The following is a 15,913-nucleotide window of genomic DNA, read 5'->3' on the forward strand; positions in this document are numbered from 1 at the left end:
CAGCAGGCCCCCACTCATGTCCCCTTGCACCCCCACCTCCCAGCAGTGCGGGGCACCTGCCAGCAGGCCCCCACTCATGTCCCACTCATTTCCCTCCTGCACCCCCACCCCACAGCAGTGCGGGGCACCTGCCAGCAGGCCCCCACTCATGTCCCCTTGCACCCCCAGCAGTGCGGGGCACCTGCCAGCAGGCCCCCACTCATGTCCCCTTGCACCCCCACCCCCTAGCAGTGCGGGGCACCTGCCAGCAGTCCCCCAGTCATGTCCCACTCATGTTCCCCTGCACCCCCACCCCCCACCAGTGCGGGGCACCTGCCAGCAGGCCCCCACTCATGTCCCCTTGCACCCCCACCCCCCACCAGTGCGGGGCACCTACCAGCAGGCCCCCACTCATGTCCCCTTGCACACCCACCCCCCACCAGTGCGGGGCACCTACCAGCAGGCCCCCACTCATGTCCCCCTGCACCCCCACCCCCCACCAGTGCGGGGCACCTACCAGCAGGCCCCCACTCATGTCCCCCTGCACCCCCACCTCCCAGCAGTGCGGGGCACCTGCCAGCAGGCCCCCATTCATGTCCCACTCATGTCCCCTTGCACCCCCACCCCCCACCAGTGCGGGGCACCTGCCAGTAGGCCCCCACTCATGTCCCCTTGCACACCCACCCCCCACCAGTGCGGGGCACCTGCCAGCAGGCCCCCACTCATGTCCCCCTGCACCCCCACCTCCCAGCAGTGCGGGGCACCTGCCAGCAGGCCCCCACTCATGTCCCACTCATGTCCCCCTGCACCCCCAGCCCGCAGCAGTGCGGGGCACCTGCCAGCAGGCCCCCACTCATGTCCCCTTGCACACCAACCCGCCAGCAGTGAAATGGCGATCACACAACACAAACCAAAAGTCAACTATGTACATCAACACATGTCCGCCACATGAAGGCAGGCGGTAGCGTCCCTGCGCATTAAAAAAATGTGCGCTAATGAAAAGCCGTATATACAGCTCGATGAATGTCCCATACTGTGGCCCTCTAGGACAAATGACGTGCAAAGGGCTACGCAACAAACACGGACACCCGCTGTGTCAAAAATAGCATGTATTTCAGGTGCTCGCGGGAAGTTTCACACGCAATTGGGCCTGGGCGAGCGGGGTACGTGTACTTCAGGGGCTCGCGGGAAGTTTCACACGCGATTGGGGCTGTCCGAGCAGGGTGCGTGTACTTCAGGGGCTCGCGGGAAGTTTCACACTCGATTGGGCCTGGGCGAACGGGGTACGTGTACTTCAGTGGCTCGCGGGAAGTTTCACACGCGATTGGGCCTGGGCGAGCGGGGTACGTGTACTTCAGGGGCTCGCGGGAAGGTTCACACGTGATTGGGCCTGGCCGAGCGGGGTACGTGTATCACTGTGGTGGGCGTGGAAGTACAGGAGGCAAATGCGCGGAATGCCCACACGCACACGCAAAAAAAGTCGCGCTAATGCGGAAACACGTACGCAAGCAGGAAGCAGGCGTACGTCGACCCGCGCAGCATAAAAGTGCGCGCAAACAACAAACAAGCTCAGATGCCAGGATGAATATACTGTTCCTAGCAGCAGTGGCCATGGGATACCGCAGGAGGAGGATAGCCAGGGCCAGAATTTGTACACCCAGAACCAGCCTTTTTGGGATGCCTGATGACCACGTGTATGGGAGGCATAGGTTTCCGCCTCACATAATACTCGACCTGGTGAGTGAGTGGGAGGATGACCTCACATCACCCACCCTGTGCTCCCAAGCACTCAGCCCCCTGGTGAAGGTCCTTAATGTACTGCACTTCTTGGCCACTGGATCATTTCAGCGGACAAGTGCCATAGTGGGGTGGGTGTCTCAGGCCACGCAGTCATACTGCCTACACCAGGTCTTGGCCATCATGACTGCACGCCCATCAGTCCGCAGGCACATATGCACCTGCAGAAAGGCAGGCTGTCGTCCAGGATTTTTACGGGGTGGCACACTTCCCCAAAGTGCTAGGTGCCATTGATTGCACCCATGTGGCTCTACGTCCTCCCAGGCCAACTGAGCACATCTATAGAAACCGCAAGCACTGGCATTCCATCAATGTCCAGGTAGTATGTGATGCCAAGGGAATCATCACCTCAGTATATGCCAACTATCCAGGGTCCACCCATGACAGTTTCATTTACAGAATGTCAACCCTAAACCGGGACCTAGAAGCTGGGCGGCATGGCGATACATGGCTGATTGGTGAGTATAAATCCCTCTGCACATGCATGCATGTCAGATACTGAGTAATGTCACAACCCCACTAATGATACCCATCATCACCTCTCCAGGGGACAGTGCCTACCCTCTGAGCACCCACATGATGACGCCAATTCGTAACCCCACCACACCACCCGAGGTAAGATACAACACAGCCCATATTGCAACCCGGGACATAGTGGAGCGCACATTCTGAGTGCTCAAGTCACGCTTTCGCTCCCTTGACCGCTCTGGTGGGCAGCTGCTATATGCTCCCCCAGTAGTGTGCAGGATCATAGTGGCAGCATGTGTCCTGCACAACATTGCAACACGCAGGGGCCTGCCGGTGGACATGGTGGTGTCCCCACATCCCCAACCACATGCACGCCCACTGCGCATAGGAGGGGAAAGGGCACGGGGTGAGGCAGCCCGTACACAGCTGGTGGATAATTACTTCACCTAAAATCACACCCAGGTGGAGTGCACACAGCCCTGGCACATACCAGCTGACTATCAATGATGATGAGTCAACTGACAGTCAACTGTCACAACCATACCAGCCTGAGATTCTTCACCTGGTAGTGTTCCATTGTGTGCATCCCTACCTACACAAACACCACCAATGCTGTGTCATCAAAAGACACACTTCTATGCTGCTAAAATCATTACCCCCTTGCAAGATACAACATGACAACAGTGCCATGTCACCCAACACCTCCCCAGCACCGACCCCCATCACACCATGGCATGTCATGCTATGTGAGAGCAAACAAAGGAATCCCAAAACATGACACAAGTGTCACAAAGTACAGTGTCCCGATGGGAAAATGGCCACACACAATGTGCTCCCATTAATGTAGAACTGACAACACACATGACCAAAGACTTACCACAATACAATGCAGCTAGCCACAACAAACATAGCATTCCCATGACAGTACTAAGTTAAAGGATACGTAGACTTACAACCTGGTGATGCTAGCACATCAACCACCCCCAACTGTACAGTGCTGGTGCCACGCAAATCTGGAAGTGCACTGCTTACAACATGAACTCCATCTCCAAAGTAGACGGCCTTGTGAAGACATGTGGAATGAACCTGCAAATTAGGAGGGAGACATGGATGCACAAGTACACATCAATACACCATGCAGTGTACAAATCTACAACAATATGCACTAGAAATGTATACACAGTATTGACTACAGACTGCCCACACATGTCATGGGAGTCCAACGTCACTGTGTAAGTTACTGTCACTTCGGCACACCCTTTGCAAGCCCATGGTAATGGGAAGAAGGAGGGGTGTGTGTCTCACGAACCCAAGCATCTAACCCAAACTCAGGACAAGCCTGAATGTGCCCAGCCGCAATACAGTGGATGCCCACTGGAGCCACACAAGGCAACACACTGTAACAAAAAAGCAAAAATCAAAAATCATAAATCAAAAATGGCCATGTGGGGGCCAGGGGGTTGGGGGAGGCCACCCAGGAGGTCTGAGGACAAGGTGCACACCAACAGCCACCTGTGTGGATGTTGCGAAAAAAAAACACCTCCTTGGGCTCATGGCCTGCACTGCTACACTAATGTGAGAGATTCTGAATCGCTGTGGTTGCTCTCATCACCCTGTGCTGCTGGCGCCTCAGGAGGTGGTGGTGCTATGGGAGGCAGCCCATGCAAAGCCCTAGTCTGGTCCTCCATGGCAGCAAGCATGCGGGTGTGGAAGGTCTCGTTCTGGAGGATTATGGTGCAGACATCCCCATGCACCACCTGACGTGATGCCCGGACCTCCTCCCGAGTTGCCTGCATCTCTACTGAGAGTGTACGTGTGACACGCTCCAGCAGCTGTTCTGTACTCATGACAGTGGAAGCCTCAAGCTCCACAAGAGTCTGCCTGAGGTGACGGACTTCTACCCTCAGGGCTTCCCTCTGGTCCTGGGACTCTAAAGAAATGGCTTCCCGCAGAGTGTCCATGGCCGCCCGTCTGTCCCTGTTGGACGCCAACATGTCGTCCCTGAGTGATTGGCAAATGGAGTCTGTTGTCTGCTGTAGTTGCTCCATCTGCCTCTCTGGGGGGATAATGGAAGTGGCCACCCTCTCCATAGCTTGAGCCATCATCTCAGATGCTGCTGCCTGTTGGTTTGCCATACCGTTTATGGATCTCTCCCATGTGGTATTGCCTGGTGGCGTACGGCCACCGCGTTGGTGGGCACCACACCTGTCTGGGGCAAGGCGAACTGTGCCTTACTGTGTCGGCACTGCCTGAGGCAGCAGGACTGCATTCCGCCTCTGATCTGCTGGCCCAGGAACAGGATCAGATGTTGTGGAGTGTGGCCCTGCATCAGTAACCACCAAAGGCGGACCTACCAACACTGACATCCCCATAGTGGGCTGTACCGCTGGTGCAGGTGGGTCGGACAGAACAGAATCCCTTCCAGAAACACCTACCTGCGAAGCCACATAGGTCTCATCATCCGAATCAACACCCGAAAAGAGGTCTGGTGAGGTGCACCCAGAGACACCCCTGGAGAGAACAGTCTGCAACAAGAGTGTGTTCTCACCCACCACCACACCCCGTCCCCCACTGGTGCCCGGTCGTGCCTGAGATCCCTCCTGGGTCTGCACCATCTCCTCACCCTCAACAGCATCAAGTGCGTCATCCCCTGCAGAAACATGAAAGACAAAAAATGGAAACAGGCATTAGCACCATGGCACACAATTAGGCCTCACGAGGTACAGAACCAGTACTTGATTGACACATGTCCCACATGACTATAAACCTCCCATGCATGCACTGTCACTGAGTTTGAAGGGGAGGAAAATGTCAGACACTGATGACACCAAGATGGAAGAGCAACACATTAGCTGCATGCTGGCTAGCAGAGCCATCACACATTGGCCTGTGAGTGGCATGTCCAATCCACATACATGACCATGCCATCACACAGATGGCATGTTCCATAGGCATGTCACATATCGTTTGACAATAGGGCTCAGATATGCGTAGTGAAAGTGGGGGGATCGAAACAATCAGCCTGAATGAACAATCAGAAATATGGAAAAAATGTTGTTGCAAGATGCCACTTCAAGGGCAACTGGCGTGATGTTGCACAAAAAGTCTACTTTGGACAGAAGGGATACTGTAATACCCAAATCCAGGAGCGCAGAATGTTTTGGATGAAGCACATGGGTGACCCAAACCACTCAGGCACACACACCCTCACCTATCACTCAATCAGAACCCCTCACACACACAACATACACATGGATCACACACACATGCATGTGCACTCACCGGACAATGCCTCGTAATTTGGCAGATCTCCCACACCTTGGATCTGTTCCTCTGTGATGTAGGTCCCAGCAACAGACTCATGTACAGTGAGTTACAATTCCTCTTGTGGAGATCCACCTCCAGTCACCAGAGTAGCGGCATGACTTGAGGCCAGCTTTTTCTTTGCCCTGCGCTTAAGGTCATTCCAGCGCTTGTAGCACTCACCAGCTGTGCGCCTCACTGATCCAAGGGCACTTATACCAAGGGTCTGCCAGTGTGCCTGACGTCGGGCAGGTGTGGTCTTGCACCCTGAAGTGATCAACATTTCGCTGTCGTGTGCGGACACATACTGCACAAGTGCATCACGTTCGGCCTCATTGAAGCTAGGCTTCCTTTGCGTGCCGGACTGCATAGCCGTGTCTGGAGTATCAGCCTGTAGTGGACGAGCACTCTTCCTCTTTTTTTTGGAAAGTGGTGGGGATCCTGAGTGGCCTACGCCGCTCTGGCCACTAGGGGCAGGAGCACCGGTGGACTGGGCAGTTGGAGTGTGGGAATGTACACTGAGCATGGGACCTGGTGCAGGCATTGGCTGAAGTGTTTCGTAGTCAGGGGGAACGTTAGCAAGATGGACTGGGACCAACACTGCCCTGGCTGGGAGAGTCAGAGCTGGGGTGGATGGATCTGCAGCTGCCCCTGCAGCCTCCCCACCCTGCCTACTCGGGGCAGCAGATGACATAGCTGCCCCTGATCCGCGTGGCCTGGTGACACCAACTTGCACTGCCACACGTGGCCTAGACTTGGCGACTTGGAAGTCAGCCTGGGAGTCACCCTCTGCCAGGTCAGGTGCCACAATGGGCCAGTCGAACAAGGGCTGATCAGAGATGGTGTCAGCCACGTTTCCCTCAACTATGGGGGGGGCATGGGTGTCCCTGACTGGTCCTCCACACATGGGGGGCTAGGGGTACCCTGCAAATCCCGGCCACGTCCCCTACTGCGCCCACCACGGCCACCTCTTGAGGCTCGGCCACCTTTGCCACCCTTACCGCTTGGTCGCCTCCCAACCATGGCACTGATGTTGTTGTGCGTATCGGAGTTGCAGTAAACTATTGTCCTGGGCAATTGGGTGTCAAAGGGGTAGGGTACTAGATGGAATTCGTACCCTAGTGCTCTAGCAAGGCTGTATGTGACCCCTGGGGAAAGATGACGGGTCACGCAACGCACAGGCAGCCCAAAAACAGAATATAACGTGCACACAACCCCTCGTAGACCACGTGCGTGGAAAAATAAACCCGCACTATGCTGTGGCACCCAGAAACACAAAAATGAACGTACACGTGTTACACACAGCCCACAATGACCTCTGAAGGGATACACGACACACGGGGCAAGCACAGTTGGTAAATACGTGCGCGACTCACCGTCTGCCTGGAAAATGAGCGTGAAAAATACGCAAAAGAAGAAGTGAACGCTGTTTGAGGAAACAGGCCCAACAGAAAATCAGAAAAAAGCTGTCAGAGGTAACAGGGAGTACGAACTAGAAACGCTGTGAAGTAAATTGCGTGTGAACCGACAAGAAGTACAGAATTCACCCACTCGCTCTCCACGAAAAGCACGTACAAGGAAATGACGTCCTACACGTGCCTTTTGGACTGGCCCACACGTCCCACGTCACTTCCGCGTATACGCGCTAAGGCCCTATCCTCCAATTACACGAGCTGACACTCGGACATGCAGTTCTTGGACGTGTAACATGCACCTGTGTACAGGGAAACACCTGCGCACGCACGTTACAGATGCTCTTAGCATTCCAAGCCGCATGATGGCTGGGTTTTGCTGCCGTCATCTCCCCCCCACCCTCCATCTCATTTTTTATTATTTTTTTCATCGCCACCCCCCACTTACCTTATTTCGGCAGTGATGGGTGCTGCTGCCACATTCGCTCCTTCTCTTCACCTGCTGCAGGCTGCCATGTAAAGGGAAGAGGGGCTCTGTATGCTGCTTTTCATGGTGGTCATCTTGCAAAAGGATTTTCCTTCCTATACAAAGACTCCCTGCGCATACCACTGTAGTAAGTAAAATGTTTTTTTTTAGCATCCCATGTTGCCATTTTGGCAATCTGGGATGCTAATGGGCTTCATCCCCCGCTGCAGGGGCTGAAATGGGGATAACGGGCCGGAGCCCTTGTTGTCCACCCTTGCAACACTTGGGCTGATAACTTGGGCGGCCGGGCCCTTATCCCCCATGTCAGCCCTTGCAACGGGGGATGAACGCCACATTATTCCCATTTGCATAACACAAAATGTGAGTCTACTTGATTGTGAAATGTAAAGTAGATGGAGTCTATACGATTTCTTTTTTCCTTCTATCTTTTTAACTGTGAAAGGTGGTTCCTAAAGGAAACTTTAAAAAAAATGTTATTTGCAGGAGAGGTCAGAAAGTAAGGTGGGGGAAATGAGGGAAGAGGCAGCAACTACTAAAATGGAAGGGCAGGTGGACAGGGGAAGATGTTGCTTGTGTGTTATATCTAAGGTATGGGGCAGTATTTCTCATGCTCCTTGATTACTGCTTCAAAATCCCTTCAAAATGGCGTCCCCTTGCTGAGTGGTGTATTGCAGTATATAGAGAGTACTGTTATCTTCGAAAGATATGGATCAACAGCCTCTTTTATCAATTGCAAGGTAGCTGGTGGGATTTTGTGTCCCATAAAAGTGGGCTGTGTGGTTACAGTATTGGTTGAGGAAGATGAGGAGCAGGAAGACAGCCTACTTACTACTTGCTAAGAAAGGAACAACTTTTCTGAGAGCATTGCAGTGGTTGTATTTGGTGTGGCGGCGCATGGAGGTGGTCTCATAGGAGTAATGTCCAGGTAGTCCGCGACTGAGTAAGATGTTGCACTGAGTGCATTTTACATTGGTAGCTCTAGACTTTGGCACATTCCCAACATTGAAAAAGAACTGCCACACCCATGATTCTCTCTGGGTGCGAGAGGTAAGTACTTCCACTAGTTCCTCTTCTTGCTTCTCTACATTGTCTTTGAAAGTAATGCACTTTTTTTGTTGTGTGGGTCCTCAGGTGGATCTTGGGGAGGAGGGATGATAAAGCTGATGCCATGTTTAAGATGAATAGCAGTTTTGCTAATCTTCTTCCAAGTATGTGCTCTGTGCTAGATTGTTAAATAATAATGAGTAAGAATAGGTGCAGGAGCTATGCAAGAATACATTTTGAGCTTAAAAGTTGCCAGATCAGCAGAAAATGCTGTTCTGAACTGTTCGCATAGCACGGCCCCAATTGTGAAGTGTGAATGCCATCGCAGACACGTCATCATGCCGATCGTGTGCATGTGGTCACGTGACACTGTTTGGCAAGTCCAAGCAGACTTTAACGAACACAGAAAAAAGTTTCAAAATGTGTATAGAAGTGTTAAAAATTTAGCTAGAATGTGGGGAATTGCAGAGTGTTAAGGTGAAACTTTGTAAATTGGACACTTTTGCTATATTGGGGTTAGTATGATATTAGTAAAATTAAGGATGCGCTGGTAAAGTTGCACTAATAAAAAACTATGAAATTCACTGAAAAGCTTTGTTAAAGGTATCTTATAGTTAAGTTGCACTAATAAAAACCTATGAAATTCAATGAAAAAACGTTGTTAAATTGACGTTATGGTTACAAGTAAAACAGGAAAACCCCAGAAATTCACCAGTTATAAGATAAGCAACCACAACACCACTGTGATGCTAAGATTAACACCCAGGACATCAAAGATGATATCACAAATATCATTCATTATATCATTGATGACATCACTTATTAAATTAATTTAGATGAAAAGTCCCTCCAAGGGGTTGTGTTTATAATGATGTTAAATACATGTCAGGGGTGATTGGGAGATCTATCACAAACTACTTAAAGTATTAAAGATTAAAGTCATCTAAACAAATATTATATTGGAGTGTTGTTGTTAATTCAGGAACCTAATGATTCATACATATAGACAATGGCGGCAGCATGAACCATAGAAGTGCAATATTTTTAGTCTGGTCATTTTGGATAGTAAAATGATGAATACTACCACATCAGAGTTTTGAGTAATGTTAAACAGGGAACCAATAGTTAATAATTCAAGACTTACTACATACTTGTGTTAGTACAAACAATACATATGAAGACCCACAATGCATACCAATCAGAGAAACATATAGGGAAAATTAGGTAAGGAATAAAGAAACATCACCAGAAAATGTCAATAACATTAAAACTCATTACCATGTATACAACTGAATTGTGTGTTTGAGGCCTGTTTATTGGTCCATATATGTGCACCATGAGCTGAGACCAAACCCCAAGTAAAGTACCTTAACAACATAGGACAAGGTTAACGGTTACATATATATCACATTGTAAAATGCTCACTGTCATTGGACAAAAACAACTGGACTAGATATGCCAGTGAACATAAACAAGTGACCCACATATGGTTTTATTGCACTTAACGTGTGAGTCTAAGGTATGCAAGGTTTCAGTTATTGATGTAAACAGACTGTGAGGAAGGGTCTCTAGTGTCTTCCGTGTGTGATAATAGCAATAGTATAATGTAAAGAGGAGCCTGAAGCAGGTGTGAAGGGGTCAGGATGTTTAGACTCACCGTTCAGTGTCTGCTAAGGCAAATCGCTGAAAAATGCTCACCAGAACGCCATTCACTGTTCACCTGCTCGGACTGCAGGGACTGCTCCACTTTGCCCCACTCCGCTTCGCGGACTTGGGGAAGATTTTTGCAAAATTTGCTTTGCCTCACAAGAATCGCCACTGAAGACAGACCGCTTGCACTGAGTGCAATACCCGGGGCCTTATTACAGAAACTTTGCACTGGCAAAAGTGCAATTTTGAAAAAGAAAAAAGTATTTAATTTTTCTGGTGACTCGTGTTGAACTGATGCTTGTGAGTATTTAGGAGGCGAAAGACAACATTCTGAATGGACTATATCTGTATTGTTTAAATAGAAAATACCGCGACCATCCTGAGTTTGACAGGATCTCTAATTTAGAAATCCCTAAATACTCTTACACCGTGACACCAAAGTGGGGGATTTCATCATAAATACAGAGGTAGCAGCGCCTCCCTGTGAGACCACAAACGGTCTGTTTCAACCCACATGTGTGATGTCATCAGTGATGTCATCAATAGACATTTGTGATGTCATCTTTGATGTCCTGGGTGTTAGCCTTAGTAGTGCCCAGTGGTGGCACGAGTATGGTTGGTTAGTTTACCGTAACTGGTGAATTTCTGGGGGGTTTTCGGTTTTACTTGTAACCATAACTTCCCTTTAACAACGTTTTTCATTGGGCCTCATTACGAGGTTGGAGGTAGTCATGGCACTATTAGCACCATGACTACCTCCAATACTGGTTCCGAATCCGCCCTCGTTCAATGGGGACTTACCGGACTATTCCGACCTTTGCGGGACTGCATTGAAAAAGCCATTCCCCATTCCCATTTCAGCCCCCAGAGGGCTCAATGGGAATGGGGAAGGTGCTAATAACGGTACCACAAATTGCGCACTCAACAAAAGTGGGCGGAACAGTGGGTATAACACGCGGAATGGGGAATAACGCGTGAAAAAGAAGGCGTAACTTGGAAAGTACTGCAGGGAGCTACACGGAATGCCCACACGCATGCGAACAACCCGTATTCATGGATTCGAATATGGGAAACCCGTGCACGGCAAAAGACGCGCACAGGCATCAAAGCGTCCGCCACACGAAGGCAGGCGGAAGCGTCCCCGCACACAGTATAAAACTGCGCGCAAATAACAAACACATATATACAGCTACAATGAATGCCCCATTTGTCGCAGCACTGATCGTGGGACACCGCAGGAGGAGGAAAATAGCCAGGGCAAGCATTTTTTCACCACGGACAAGCCTTTTTGGGATGCCTGACGACCAGGTCTATGGCAGGTATAGGATTCCACCCCGCATCATCCTAAACCTGACAAGGGAGTGGGAAGATGACCTTACATCCCCCACCCTCTGCTCCCAAGCATTGAGCCGCTTGGAGAAAGTGCTCAATGTCCTGCATTTTTTGGCCACTGGGTCTTTTCAGCGTACTACTGCCATAGTGGTGGGGGGGGTCTCACAGGCCACGCAGTCACGCTGCCTAGACCAGGTCTTAGCAATCATGACAGCGTGCCCCTCAGTCCGCAGGCACATATACATGCCCAGTACACCCGCAGAAAGGCAGGCCATTGTCCAGGACTTTTACAGGGTGGCACACTTCCCCAAAGTGCTCGGTGCCATAGATTGCACCCATGTGGCCCTACGTCCACCTAGGGCCACTGAGAACACCTAGGGCCACTGAGCACATCTACCGAAACCGCAAGCACTGGCATTCCATCAATGTACAGGTGGTATGCGATGCAAAGGGAATCATCACCTCTGTCTATGAAAACTACCCTGGCTCCACCCATGACAGTGGGCCTCATTAGGACCCAGGCGGTAAGGGGTTTACGGCGGCGTAAACAGCGCCGACCCTTACCGCCTGATTCCGAGGTCCCTTAGCGCCATGGAGGATTTAACACCTGCTTTTAGCAGGTGTTAAAATCCATGGCGCTAAGGGACCATGTTGTTAATTACGCCACCGTAATTTACGGTGGCGTAATTAACGCCTTCCCCACTCCCATTATGCCCTATGGGGCAAAAATGGGAATGGGGAAGGGTAAATGGGTTAATGGGGACTTACCGCCCCGCCAACCTCGGAATGGGCGGTAAGTCCGCCAACCACCATGGCGTAAACGTAGTTTACGCCATGGTGGTAAAGGTACGACCCAGGCGGTAACTTACCGCCTGGGTCGTAATGAGGCCCAGTTTCATATAAAGAATGTCCGCCCTGAGCCGGGCCCTGGAAGCTGGGCAGCATGGCGACACATGGCTCCTAGGTGAGTACAAATGCCCGTGCACATGCATGCATGTCACACACACACACAAATACACAAACCCCAATAATCACAACCATTGTCACCTCTCAAGGGGACAGTGCCTACCCTCTGAGCAACCACATGATGACGCCGATCCGGAACCCCACCACATCACCCCAGGTAAGATACAACGCGGCCCATATTGCAACCAGGGCCATAGTGGAGCGCACATTCGGAGTGCTCAAGTCACGCTTCCGCTCCCTTGACCGCTCTGGCGGGCAGCTACTCTATGCACCCCCAGTATTGTGCAGGCTCATTGTGGCAGCATGTGTCCTGCACAATGTTGCAACATGGCAGGGTGTACCGGTGGACATGGTGGTGCCCCCACATCCCCAACCACAGGCACAGGCGCTGCCCATGGGAGGGGATAGGGCACGTGGCGAGGCAGCCCGGACCCAGCTTGTGGCCACAATTTTCACCTAAACTCCCAATTCTGCGGAGTGCACACACGCCTGGCACATACCAGGTGACAATCGATGATGACAAAGAGACAGTCAACTGTCACAACCTTACCATCCTGAGATTGTTGCCATGGAATTGCCACATTGTGTGCATCCCTAGCCAGTTAAACACAAACAATCCTGTGTGACCAAAAGGCACACATGCAAGGTGTGAATCATACAGACCTGCAAAACAGGCCATGACTATCACTGGTATGTCACTCAAACCCTCCCAAACCACAGCATGACATGGCAAGCAATAGCCATACACCAACACAGTACCAATAAGGTACACATTTCCATGTGAAAAATGTAAATTGACATCAGACAATGATGGAATCAGATGAAATGACTGACCAACAACCTCCCACCCAAAATAAGTCATACCAAAATGCATTCCAAAAGTTGTAGTTGTAACATAACAATGAATGCCTGTCTACATGCACAATGTGCATTGCAAAATCAACAATGCAGCTTCTGTGTGCCGTGTCCACCTCCTGCAACACACTGCTCAGCGCACAGCACAGTGAACAGCCATTGTGTGTGATGCACACCCTAAGCATCACATCTAAGCGACAAACTACATCAAAAAGCAAATTAGGCAGGTACAGGATCCACAATTGGTCATAGAACATGGCTGCACGGACACAGTGGGCACCAGAAGGCAAATAGAGTATACACATGGACATGGAAGGGTGGTTGTACATGTAGTGGATTATAGTGAGAGTGTGTGGGTCAGTAGGGACATGCACTCAACATATGCATGTGCAATGGAGTGAGCATCAATGTCCTCTACACATCACATGTGAACATTCACCATGTGTATACCCCAGCATGTCAAACCACAACTATCCATCCCCTCACACCTGAAAGGTAAACACAACACATGAACAGGCATTGATCAGCAGAACACAACATGTACATAGGATACCACAATTACAATGTCAGGGTGCCCATCACACTGCAGGGCAAGGCAACTATCAACAACAAAACACCCCCCTCCCAGACAAATCACCATGACCCACTGAACAACTGCACCTGGGTTATTCAGCCTTCATCCTTTAATTTCACCCGGTCACAGGATCACCCTTGCCCTTTGTCACCATCTCCCACCTTGTGTGTAAAATGTTGCCAGCACCCTCAGAGTCCACCTTGATTTGCAAAAGCACGAAATCCAAGAGAACTCAAAGCAGGCCAACACAGAAGCCAAGCAAATAGCCTGCAGGCAGGAAAACAAACCAGAACAGCCTCCAGTAGATGACTTGAAGTAGCAGTATGCCACAAAGGCCAAGTACTACCACAATGATGTTAACAACCAAGGTAGCACAGTAAAACAATGTCAACAGGACAACAGGATGTGTACCGTGTGTGGTACATAACATAGAATGATGCACCACGAACGGATGTGTACTGTCACAACTCCCGTGTACAGGCGCAGGAGTGGCACAAACCAACCACCCCCACCGTGGTCTGGGTGCCTGCAAGGTCAAACTCACACAGGCCTCTGAGACCCTGGTGGGGAAGGAGTGTCAGGATATGCAGTCTGGACAGGCATTGGCATACTGGATATCCGGAATGAGGGGCAGGAGAGGGGAGTAGGATTGACACGGGAAAGTAGTGAATGCACAAAAATGTAGTTCTCACATTAACAGATACATAATTAGACCAAATGTGTTCATCATGCACATAGCAGCAAATTACTCAAATGGAAGTCAAAGAGAAACTTATCTCTGGGGTGAGTGCTGGCCTCCTGCCTGCGCACTCTCAGGTCCGGTAACAGGAGCAGTTCAATGCTGCAAAGAGAGCCACAGTTAATAATCTGTGCGTGCCCAAAACACACAAACGCACCACCAAATATGCCCCAAAGTAACAAACTTCTCTACAAACAGACAATCTTGTGTGGATGCTTCGTACCCATACGCAACATTACCCCTGTGATGGTTCATACACAGGCAATGCAGTAAGTCAGGCGCCGCTGGGCGCGTGGCAATGGAACATCAATGTGTCACGATTCACACAACATGCAATGTTCCCTGGGTAAGCAGACAGACGAATATAGCAAGGTATGACTTCAGAACAAGTCGTGTACCACCATGACCAAAATAAAGTAGGCAGTGCATGTTTCTAATTCTACTTGGAAATGAAATGCACCCGAGTCTGTCCCTTGCTGTCTGTGCCTGTGAGCTGCTTCTTTCCATGTCTCGGAACGCTACATGGCTAATACAAGTGCCTGAATGGCCCATGATGGACCGGAGGGTATGTGCACTGCCCCTGCAAGTGCCCCAGACAACTTTCCCTATCAACTAGCCATCAGTCCACTAACACATCTGAGCTGTATTCTGCGCTTCAACACCAATATTTGTCCAAGCTCACCGTCAGTGCTGCTACTAAGTATGCATGTGCAACTGGCCGAGTGGAAGGTTTGCTGTGTTGTGACCCCCCTGTGCTGCTCACCTTTCCTGGAGTCCCTTGAAACACGTCAGCAGTTTTCAGATGTATGATCCCAATACCTGTGCCTCTGCTTGCGCACACATGCGCATGTCGGCACCACCAAATGTGTCCAGATTCCAGACGTCCAATGGCCCATGTCTGCTGGCAAAGGTCGTCTGGAGGCTCATCCCCCTGCAGAAAGGCCATGAAACACATGATTAATGCTTTAGATTCATCTGTGTGTGTCTCTTCAGGCATTTCATGACTGGACCATGTCAGAGACGTACATCAGAAATCACACCATCAGTCCGTCTTTCACAGCCAAAGTGTGGAACACACTATCTACGGCATGAATTGCAACAAGCACATGTACAGTAAAGATAAAAAACATACTACACAATGCATAGTAATGAATGTGCACATGAATCATGAAACACCCAATCTAGGAAAAGAAGAACAGTGGTCAATTACACCCCAATCATCCCCACTAGGGGTGTAAACACAAGTTCCACAGCAGCAGACATGCCACATATATGACCGTCCAAAGCCCTGGTGTAATAGGCTGTTA

The sequence above is a fragment of the Ambystoma mexicanum genome, chromosome 14 (genome assembly GCF_040938575.1).
Source record: "Ambystoma mexicanum isolate Mex_15411 chromosome 14, UKY_AmexF1_1, whole genome shotgun sequence".
NCBI lineage: Eukaryota > Metazoa > Chordata > Amphibia > Caudata > Ambystomatidae > Ambystoma > Ambystoma mexicanum.